Below are 11,918 nucleotides of genomic sequence, written 5' to 3'. Positions count from 1 at the left end.
TGCTTGTTCCCATCACTATGGTCACAGCAGCTCCCATTCAAAGCAAAGGCGGTTTGTGGAGCTTGCCGGGAAGCTCAGCTGGTTTTGTCAATCATGTTGAATAGGTAGGTGCTTCTTGAGTTACTGCCTTGAAACATTATAGATTCAAGTTTCAGTTGGAATTAACAATGGAGCATCGCAGCATTCACCGGGTTTCCTTTTGCCACAAATTTTCAAACGTCTTGGATTCATTTTACCTCACTACATATGGTAAGATTACAAGTGACACTTTCTCTCTCTGTGTATCATTGAGGCTTTAAGTTCTGTCCATGCACAGAGGCATGGATGACCAGAGAAATGTGCAAACCTACATTTTTTGGACAGCTAGTTTTTATTTTTTTTCATAGTATATTGAAATATTTGCAGTGAAACAGAGTATTGTATTGCAAAACTGAAAATAATGATCTCTTCTGTAATGCATTGTAATAGAAAATGAGATTCCAATTGTTCAGTATCTTTTGTTTTCAACTTTGCATTTCTATCATAGTTCTCTTATAATGGTAAAATGTGCATCTATCTAGAAATAGGAACTTTTTCACACAGAGAGGGCGGTGGGTCTGTGAAATGAGCTGCCAGAGGCAGTGGTGGTTACAACATGTCAAAGACATTGAGAGGGATGCACTGGAGGGGAAACATTTGGAGGGGATGTGAACTGAACACGGGCAAATGGAACGAGCTCAGAGCAACAGAAGTCTGTAGATACTGGAAGACTGAAGCTGGAAGAATTTGGTGAGTCAGGCTTCATCTATGAAAAGCAATAGACAGTCGGCAACTTGGGCCAAAGCCCTTTATCAGGAAAAGTAGCAGGCAGACAATTTGGCCGACAGGGAAGGCCTGTTTCTGTGCTGTGAGACTCTTTGTTAGAGTGCCCAGAGTATAGTTTAGTGATACTCATTAGAAAGATTTGGAGTTATTGAGACACGCAACATGGATACAGGCTGTTCATCCCATCAAGTCTGTGCTAACCATCAACCATCCATTTCCACTCGTTCTGTATTCATCAGTTGGATAATTAATAATATTTATACTTTTCTACATGGAAATAACTGATGTTATCTTGTAATACCTAAGAAATCATATATGGGTGGAAAGTTTATAAGTGCATTCTTTTTATCCATTGTGCTTTGTTAAAATGTGTGTGCCTGCAGATGATCCTTTATCCCTGTGTTCACTGTCCTCTTGCCTTGTTGCAGCTCAATCAGATATGAGGGGAATGGCTCAAAGCTTGTGTGGAAGAAGCTATTAGAAAAATGATGGTAGCAAATAAAATTAGGGATACACTTGAAGATGAAGTGATATTCAGTGATTGATCTCCTTAAATTTTTGTGTCATCTATACTTATAATCATTGAGATACATTTAAATACCATGTCTTATTGTATCACGTTACAGCCATCTAATTTTTCTGTCACATTGTCAACCTCAAACAAGTCACAATTCCAGGTACCTCCACATACATTAAAAAAAAAGATATTGGCACTATGTTGAATGGAATAAATGAAGGACATATCCAGCATCTCAAAACGACTAGCAAACTCAGCAACAATAGAATTATATTCCATCAGAATATTACAGTATCCTGGGCCAGTGAAAATTTCAATCTACTTTAATCATCAGCCAGGAAACCAACTCCATGTTAATGGTGAGGTGTAGAAGAACATGCCAAGTGTATTTAAAGGTGTATTTAATGCAGACAAGTGTGGAAGTCAAACCAAGAAAGGACATACATGGTAGGGCACTGAGGAGTGTGGTTGAACAGAGGGATCTGGTAGGGCACTGAGGAGTGTGGTGGGACAGAGGGATCTGGTAGGGCACTGAGGAGTGTGGTGGAACAGAGGGATCTGGTAGGGCACTGAGGAGTATAGTAGAGAAGAGGGATCTGGTAGGTCACTGACGAGTGTGGTGGAACAAAAGGATCTGCGAGTACAGATACATAGTTCCCTGAAAGTGGTGTCACATGTAGATAGAGTTGTAATGAGAGCTTTTGGCATATTGGCCTTCATAAATCAAAGGATTTGGGATGTTATGGTAAAGTTGTGTAAGACTTGGAGTATTGAGTGCAGTTTTGGTCACCTAACTACAGGAAATATATCAATAAAATAGAAAGAGTGCAGAGAAGATTCACTAGGATGTTGCTCGTCTTCAGGAACTGAGATACAGGGAAAGATTAAACTGATTAGGACTTTATTCCCTGGAGTGTAGAAGAATGAGGAGAGATTTGATAGAGGAATTTAAAATTATTAGGGGGATAGACAGAGTAAATGCAGGTAGGCATTTTCTACTGAGGGTAAGTGAGATACAAACTGGAGGACATGGGTTAAGAGTGAAAGTGGAAAGGTTGAACATGAGGGGAAAATTCTTCACTCGGAGAGGGGTGGGAGCGTCGAATGAGCAGGTACATGGATGGGAGAGATGTATGGGGCTACAGGCTGGATGCTGGTCAATGGGATGGCAAAAAAAAATGGTTTGGCACAGACATGAAGGGACGAAGGAGCCTATTTTTTGCTGTTATGCTCTATGGTTCTAACTGTCCACTGTGAACAGAGGTGGATAAGCGTGCTTGTTGATAGAAGCTGTCTGTAACCTACCAAACTAAGTTATCTACAATCTAACGGCCAGAGCAACACTCTGCTATCCTCCTCTTCCATTTGTGAATAAGGTGGGTGTTTTAACAATTATTGAGAAGCCAGCATTATCACCAGTCTTATTCTAGAGGAACCCAGTATATGATTGCAAACAAAGAGCTGAAATATTTGCAACACCCAGAAGTGCTGAAGGAACACTCAGCAAGTCGCACAGTGTCCACAAGAGATAGATTCCTGACGGAGGGCTCAGGCCTGAAAGAAACATTGGTTACCTTTTTCTTCCTATGGGTGACATGGAACATGCTGAGTTCCTCCAGTACATTTGACAATTGCACTCCACCTCAGTATTTGCAAATTTTCTCTGTAATCTGGGCACTAAGTGGCTAATGCATTTCAATCTTCTTCCTGTTCTCACAATCAAAGTCAATTTGATTAACTGCACATGATAGCCAAAAATTTGTGGAGTAAAATGGATCAGCAAAATCTTTGGATTCCAACAACATCTTAGTTATGAATCTACAGGTACGCTCCAAATTCTCTCATCCTTCGCCCAAACTCTTTCGGTACAGCTACAAAGCTAGCATCTACCTGAGAATTAAATATTGTCCCAGGCAAGAGAACAAATGTAGCCAATTTATCCTCAGTCGGTACTCAATCCTCAGACAGTGATGACTGGCGTCATTGACAAAGCTATGAAGTGTCACTTAATAAAAACATGTCCTCTGAAGTTCAGTTATACTTGCAAGATGATTGAGTTTTGGAGGGGCATAATGCTGCAGGGTTTCCCAAGGTTTGTATCCAGGGTACAACTATCATCAGTTGGTACGACATTGACCTTCATGTTAGAAGTGAGGAACATCACTGATGGCATTACATTCAGTTCCATTTGTCATTCCTCAAATAATGAGAATCAACGTCTCCTTGTGTGCGTCAGGATATAACATGGGAAACGGGATGAAAAGTTGGAGATGGGAGTAAAGACATAGGATGAATTGTATCACCACCTGCTTGAGAGGATCAGTGAGGAACTGAATATCTTGTTATACATAATTCTATGATATTGAAGAATCAGATGGAGGAAGAGGAGAGATCATTGATAAATTGCTGAACAAATTTAGAAGGAACATCCCAGATGAAGTGTAACCACACAAATAAAAGTTAGAAAAAAGGTAAAAGAAACAATATTACATTGATATAATCAGAAAGAATGGGGATAGCTCATGATGGTCAAATATTTAACAAGACACGTCCACTGATTCCAACAGTGAATTACTTGATTAGGAAATAAAAATATGCAAAAGAAAATTCTGCAAGAGTGACAAAGGGTGAGAGGTAATTTTATAGCAATGTACATTTCAATAGGTCTTATCATTCTTCCTAATTCAAAAGAACACCAAATCCTTCCTTGCTTGACAAATGTTCCACCTCAGGAAATTGTATGTTATGTGGCGCGTTGTGAAGAGTTGGAGACAACAGGCTGTGAGCTCCAGTATCACAGCAGCTTTAATTTGAATTCCGCGCTGTAACCTTTAAGCCTGATCTCAGACCCGCTCCTAATGCCCTGGCACTTGTGTCCGGATGACACAAGCGTGGATGCGACCTTCCCGTCTTGACCGGAAGAGACGGTCTGGCAAAGCCATCCTTGCCGCGGCTGCCCTGCTGACCACGCATGACAATCAGGGCCGGTTTGCTGCTACAAGCATGTGCGTCGCCACAGATGCACTCCCCCGAAAGCAAGCGTATAATTTTTTTTCTGTGAGGAGACCAGAATTGTACCTAATATTCCAGCTGCAGTTTTCATCAGATTCTTTAAAATACTGCATCTTTACTCTTCTGTTCAAATCTTGCAATGAAAAACTATGTAGCATTTGTTTTCTGGTCCTAACTCAGGAAAAGCCTGAAATTCCACCTTTGTGACTTGTGTGTTGGTATGACCTACTGTGCCAGGTTGATAGATGTTAGGTATACTTGGGACAATTATAGGGAACTGAAATGAAATGGAAGAGGAAGCTCAAAGGACAGCTTGTAAAGCTTGGGTTCCTATTTGTTTCAAAAAGATGAGGATGGAATAAGATAGGATACCTACCATTTGTGTCTATTGTTATACACATCAGGGTTGAAGAGTGGTTTACTCTGTTTTAATGAGTAATTGGTCAAATACAGTCACTGAAGCAGACAATATTGTAAAATAATTATTTTTATTTTTTTTTAACAGGGCAGTTGAAGCTATCAGTTCATGTTCAAAATGGGGCCATTGCTGTTCACAGTAAGTTTGGAAAAATCAAAAATTATTCTGATTCCCTGGGCAGAAGAGGGCGTAGGTTTAAGGTGAGAGTGAAAAGATCTAAAGTGGAGCCGAAGTGTATCTGGAGCGAGGTGCAAGATGAAGTTGGAGATGTGGGTACAATTACAAAATATTTGGATAGATGTATGGGTGGGAAGTGTATAGAAGGATATGGACCAAGTGCAGGCAAGAGAGATTAGCCTGGAATGCCAAATCAGTCTGCAAGGGCAAGTTGGACGGAAGAGTCTGTCTAATGCAGTGTGAGTCTGACTCTCTGATCCTACCTCTAATTGTCCTTGAACTGAGGATTTAATCACATGGTCTGGAATTGCACATAGGGGGACAAGGTGTGGATGACCGATACCCTTCCCTAAAGATCATTAGTTTGGATAACAACCCAATGGTTTCACAGTTACCATTGCTGGGACAGGCCATTAAAGTTACCGGCCACTATGATGGGATACAAATTCTTGTGTCTGGGCAAATGATCCAAGAATCTAGCTACCAGGCATCAATGCAATGCTACTGTGCCAAATTGTAAAGGAAGCAACAAATACCACATTAACTTTAATTCATAGGTTAATCATTTGCTTTTGAAATTAAATTTTTATTTAAAAGTCACGATAACCGTGGACCATATATCCTCTCTGTAAGTTAATTATATAACAATATTTTGTTCTCTTCTAGTTATGGAAGCAAAGGGACTTCTGGGTAGAGAACATTATGTCTGCGATGCTTATGCAAAGGTGAAAATGCTTTTAAACTACTTTTGAGGAATGTTGGAAATGTTCCAAATTAAAATGGATCATAACCAAGGTGTCTTTGCCATGATTTTAATTGCTTACTGTATTGTTAATCTTGAAACCACTTCAGTTGATTAGAAAGGGGGAAATATAGTATTTCTACTTTCTCCCATAATTTTTAAATGTCCGTTTGAAAATTAAACAGATTATTCCCCTGCTTTATAAGCTAAGCTTTTTTTTTAAATCTTCTTCAGAGGACCTTCTTGGCTTTTCTTTTCATGCTTTTTTGTACTTGTACTCCCTCCCATTTTTCCACTCTTCCTGAGTTAACAGACACTATTTTTTACATTCAACATTCGACCTGCTTCCAACTACACATTGCTTCCAACTATTAATCTCAGTTACCCACCATTCAGGTAACATTGGAGGGACTGCCCACCATCTTGGTAAAGGCTTCCATGTACCATTTAGCATTAGTATCCACAGCAGAGGTTTCCCCCTGCCATTGTAATGCATTTTGGTTAGTCTCAATCTGCAGACTTTGTTAGCAACCAACTGTGGCGGGCTATACACGTTGTGCATTGTATTCCTGGTCTCTTTGCAGTAAACAAGTGAACATTGAAAGAATTTCAGGACAATTCTTTAACCATATAACCACTTACAGCACAGAACAGGCCAGTTCGGCCCTACTAGTCCATGCCGTAACAAATCCCCACCCTCCTAGTCCCACTGACCAGCGCCCGGACCATACCTCTCCAGTCCTCTCCTATCCATGTAACTATCTAGTCTTTCCTTAAATGTAACCAATGATCCCGCCTCGACCACGTCTGTCGGAAGCTCATTCCACATCCCTACCACCCTTTGTGTAAAGAAATTTCCCCTCATGTTCACCTTATAATTTTCCCCCTTCAATCTTAAACCATGCCCTCTAGTTTGAATTTCCCCCACTCTTAATTGAAAAAGCCTATCCACGTTTACTCTGTCTGTCCCTTTTAAAATCTTAAACACCTCTATCAAGTCCCCTCTCAATCTTCTACGCTCCAGAGAAAAAAGCCCCAGTCTGCACAACCTTTCCCTGTAACTCAAACCTTGAAATCCTGTCAACATTCTCGTGAACCTTCTCTGCACTCTTTCCAACTGAAGGTTTTATTTCTCTTAGTAGTTCATCTTGGTTATCCCAAGAGTACCCCCTTGGCTCAACAATACCTTTGCGATGCTTTGCTCCTTATCCCACCCCCTCTTTTCATTCCCACCATAGATGAAGCTCAGGTGAACAACCCAATCTTTGATCTTTTCACCTGAGTTGTACTATCAGCTTCCTGACAACAAGCATACGCTTTCAGATTTATGTCACAAGATCTAGGCAGGCCATTCAGCCCAATGAGTCTGCTCCCCAACTCCAACATGAGCTAAACCATTCTCGCCTCTAGGTCCAGTTTCCAGCCTTCTCCCCCACATCGCTTGATACCCTGACTAATTAGATAACTATCAATCTCCCCCAATGATCTGGCTTCCGCAGCTGTATGTGGCAACAAATTTCACAATCCACCACCCTCTGGCTAAAGAAATTTCTTCTCATCTCTGTTTTAAATGGGTACCTTCTAATTCTAAGACTGTGCCCTCTTGTCCTGGACTCACCCACCAAGGGAAACATCTTATTCACATCTACTTTGTCCAGTCCTTTCATCATTCAAAATGTTTTTATGAGATCCCCGTTCATTCTTCCATACTCCAATGAATACAGTCCAAGAGCCAACAAATGTTCCTCATATGTTACCTCTTGTATTCCAGGAATCATCCTCATAAATCTCTGAACTCTCTCCAACATCAGTACATCCTTTCTTAGATAAGGGGCCCAAAGTTGCATACAGTACTCCAAATGAGGTCTCACCAGTGCCCCATAAAGCCTCATCAACATTTCCTTACTCTTTTATAAACTCCCTCATATTCTTGCTCCCTAAGACCCTAGGATGTCCAGAACTACAGCAAGAAATGGAAATAGAAAGGGCACATAGAGTATTGGCCTCTAAACCACAACCACAACAAAAACCAAGATCTATTGTAGTAAAATTCCTAAGATATACTACAAGAGAAAAGGTACTGGAGAAGACAATGGAAAAAGTAAGAGAGGGCAACAAACCACTGGAGTATAAAGGGCAAAAAATCTTCATTTATCCAGATATAAGTTTTGAACTCCTAAAGAAGAGAAAAGAGTTCAATACAGCAAAGGCGATTTTATGGAAGAAAGGGTATAAATTTATACTAAAGCATCCAGCGGTATTGAAAATATTTATTCCAGGACAACAAAACAGACTATTCTCGGATCCAGAAGAAGCACGAAAATTTGCAGAACAATTACAAAAATAGACTGAGGGAGGAAGACGGGTAATGAGAGTAAAAATGATCACGATTGATATGTATGCGGGTAAAGAGGTATAAGAGTGAATAGAGACAATGAGCATACATGAATGTATCTGTACTTAGAGGAAAATATAGATAGTATAGACAAGAATTAATAAGAGAAGGTAATGGAATAGAGAGAATAAGGAGGGAATTAAAAGAGTGACCTTTGTGACATATGAAAAGTGAAATCTTTTCTGGGGGAGGCGGGGTGGGGGGAAATAGCGGTCACTGCAAAATCAGTTGACGCTTGCGAGTGGATTCGCAAATCCAAATGGAGAGGGGAGATGTGGTTGTCCGACAAGGGATAAAGGACAACTCAGGAGGTGAAGGGGAGATTGGGGATAAATAAGATAGAAATAGGAGAATAAAGAAAATGTTGGATGTTGTAGGAATGTTGTCTTATAAAGAGTTGAAAATAAGAAAACAGAAATGGAAAAGGAGGAAAGGTAATGATGGAAAAACGGAAAGAGAAGATAAACAAAATATAAAAGGGCTACGCTGAACTATATGTCTTTAAATATTAATGGAATACATAACCAAATTAAAAAGGAAGAAACTACTAAATTTAAATGAATAAATGTATTCCATTAGAAAAAATAACATATAGGTTAAGAAATAATATTGAAATATTCGAACAAGTATAGGAGCCTTACATTAAATACAATAGCGAAAACCTACCGGGGACAAACATTACCTAAGTTGATGGAAGGAGAAGGAAAGAAAAGAATGGACTCAGTAGAATTTCTGGTGTAATTTTGTTGAATGACAACATTGTCTGACTGGCTTAATGCAACCTAGATTGTATACCTAAAATGGATGAGAGGGGGGGGTGGGGGGGTGGCTTGGGAGGAGGGGGGGGGGGAGAAAAAGTCACTGTATATATGTGAAAAAGAAATAGTGTATATCATGGCTAATGTGATTTATGGTGTGAAAAATAAAAAAAATTAAAAAAAAACATTTCCTTACTCTTATACACTCTTCCTCTTGAAATGAATACCAACATAGCATTTGCTTTCTTTACTACTGATCCATCCTGGTGGTGAACCTTTAGGGTATCCTACATGAGGACCCCGCAAGTCCCTTTGCCCTTCTGAATTTTGAATTTTCTCCCCATTTAAATAATAATCTGCCTGTTTATTTCTTCTTCCAAAATGTATAACTGTACATTTCTCAACATTGGATTTCATTTCCCATTCCTTCGCCCTCTTTCCTAAACTGTCCAAGTCTCTGTGCAACCTTTCAGTTTCTTCAACACTTCCTGCTCCTCCACCCATCTTGGTGTCATCTGCAAACTTGGCCACAAAACCATTTAATCCATAATCTAAATCATAAATTGTAAAAAGAAGCGGCCACAACACTGACCTCAGTGGAACACCACTAGTAACCGGCAACCAACCAGAACAGGATCCCTTTATTCCCACCTTTTGCTTCCTGCCCATCAGTCAATGCTCCACTCAATCTAATATCTTTCCAGTAATTCCATGGCTCGCATCTTATTAAACACCCTCTTATGCAGCACCTTATTGAAAGCCTTTTGAAAATTCAAATAAACCACATCCACAGCCTCTCCTTTTTCCATCCTACTTGAGATTTCCTCAAAAAATTCCAATAGGTTGATCAGTCAGGATCTTCCATTTATGAAACCTATCGTGTCATGCACTTCGAGGTACCCTCATCCTTGAGGATCGACTCCAATAACTTTCCAACTACTGACGTCAGACTAATGCGCCTATAATTTTCTTTTTTTTTTCTGCACCCTCCTTTCTTAAACAGCAGAACCACATTTGCAAACCTTCCAGTCCTTCGGAACCACATCACTTGACTCTCTATTTGTGGTTCTTGTTCTCTTCTCTTCCATAATTTTCAACTTTTTCAGTCTTACAACAATACTAACGATATTTATCAAAAATATTTTAAATTGTAGTTTTTTAAAACTATGGGACACATCGAGATGGTTCTTCATCCTTTCAGCATGTTCCCACTGCTGGTGTATTTTTCTCGAATTTTTGTATGATGCAAGTTTTGGACGCTAAAGCTTTTAACTTTATTTTTATTTATTTAGCTGGTTGTATAGTTCACATTAGAATAACCTAATAATTTGTGATACATTGTTGCCGTCTATTACTTGGACATGTTTAATGGTGAATCTATTCTAAGTTACAACTTCCTTTCAATTTGAATTTAATGTTATCTTGTTTTTTTTTGTTCCTTAATGCACAGCAATTTATCTGGCTTTGATTTTTCCAACCCGTTCTATAATATTTGAAGAGGCTCCAAGTTCATCAGTAAATTGACCACATTGGACTGAGTTTGTTAAACTTGAACGTTGCACATAAATACTGTATTCAGTGATCCTTCACATTGTCTCCAGCTCAACACACCTTTAAGAACTATTCATTTTTTTTCTATGATTTAATTGTTGATTGCTACTGACTGACAGCCACATTTGGGAATCTGATTTCTGGGTCTAAAAGGGAGTCGTTCATATTTCCATTCCAGATTCTTGAACACAAAGATCTGGGCTGATGCTCCATGGCGAAGCCCAGGTGGGCTGCACTATCTGAGGTCTTGCTTCAGATGTGTTGTTAAACCAAGGTCTCATCAGCTCTCTTGAATTGAGTTTGAGGTTGACACTGTTTTGTAAAAGGACAGAGGTTTTATTCTTGGTGTCCTGGCTAATATTTATCCCTTAGTCAGCCTCACCAAGCAGCAGAGGTTGAATAGATTTACTCTTCGTGGGATCATGATGTCTTTAAATTGAATGTTGATTTGCCAACAATGGAATGGTATTTATTCTAAAATGTACAGAAAAATCCCTGGTATTGAGCAACTGATAAAAAAAGAATTGTGGAAAATAAATAGATAAAGGGAAATTTTAAAATTAGCGCCCCCTAGTGGTTAGTTCACCCATCACGCAACACACAATCTCAAGCAACTGGCATATTTACTTATCGGCATCTACCAATCCCTGTAGGTGCCAGATACCAGGGGTTTTACTGTAATATGAAAGTATACATTTAAAAAAAAAAAATTAATATTGCTTCAGTTACATTTTTTAATTGTTTGCCTTAAAGTTGTCTGTGGTACCTGATAGTGATCGGAGAAGCAGGCAGAAGACAAAAACTGTGTCAGATTGCAAAAACCCAGTGTTTCATGAACATTTTAATTTGTGAGTATTACTTATTTTTTTTTGGTTGTGATTATGGAGAAATAAACTTCATTGGTTTTGAATGTTTAATGAAATGCTAAAATATAAATCAGCTTCAGCTATTGTTTTGATAATATTTTGCCACAGCTAATTTTACTTGTTTCTTTAAGTTATATCACAAGCAGCACTTTTTCTTTCTAACTGCTCCCAAGACATCAACTTCAATCTACTTTTTGTTAGTTACTATACATTGAATGACAGTAGAATATAATCTACAATATCCCAAAATTTTGCATATTCTTTGGAATAACCTGGAATTATCAGTGGCAAATGTGTGACATAAGAAATTGATACAGAGTGTCCCCCTTGAATATGATGCAACATTCTGCAAGATCTTGGTTAAACATTTACCTCCACGTCTAACCTTCTCCAACACTATGATCATATTCCTTGATGCCTTTAATATTCAAAAATCTATTGATCTTTTGAATGCTGTCATTTGAGACAGGATACCTAGCGTCTTACTTTCTCCAGGTAAACATAAAGTCTGCAGATGCTGGGATCTAATGCAATACAAAGGTGCCAGGACACCTGAAGAAGGCCTTAGACCTGAAATGTCGACTGCCCCTTGCTTTCCATGGATGCTGCGTGACCTGCTGAGTTTCTCCAGCACCTTTAGGCACTGCCCTCTTTCTTTCTCTTGCAGCCATTGTACTT

General features: G+C 39.2%; 1 long non-coding RNA gene across 1 annotated transcript; it reads left to right on the top strand.

The window, feature by feature from the left end:
• The first annotated feature begins 213 nt into the window (after positions 1-213).
• LOC138738767 (uncharacterized) lies at positions 214-5,654 on the top strand. The gene is made up of 3 exons (XR_011341723.1): positions 214-249; positions 4,839-4,889; positions 5,595-5,654. It is a non-coding gene; the product is annotated as an uncharacterized lncRNA (long non-coding RNA).
• The last annotated feature ends 6,264 nt before the right edge of the window (positions 5,655-11,918 follow it).

Source organism: Narcine bancroftii, chromosome 1, assembly GCF_036971445.1.
Source record: "Narcine bancroftii isolate sNarBan1 chromosome 1, sNarBan1.hap1, whole genome shotgun sequence".
NCBI lineage: Eukaryota > Metazoa > Chordata > Chondrichthyes > Torpediniformes > Narcinidae > Narcine > Narcine bancroftii.
This window is presented reverse-complemented; position numbering and strand designations above follow the sequence as displayed.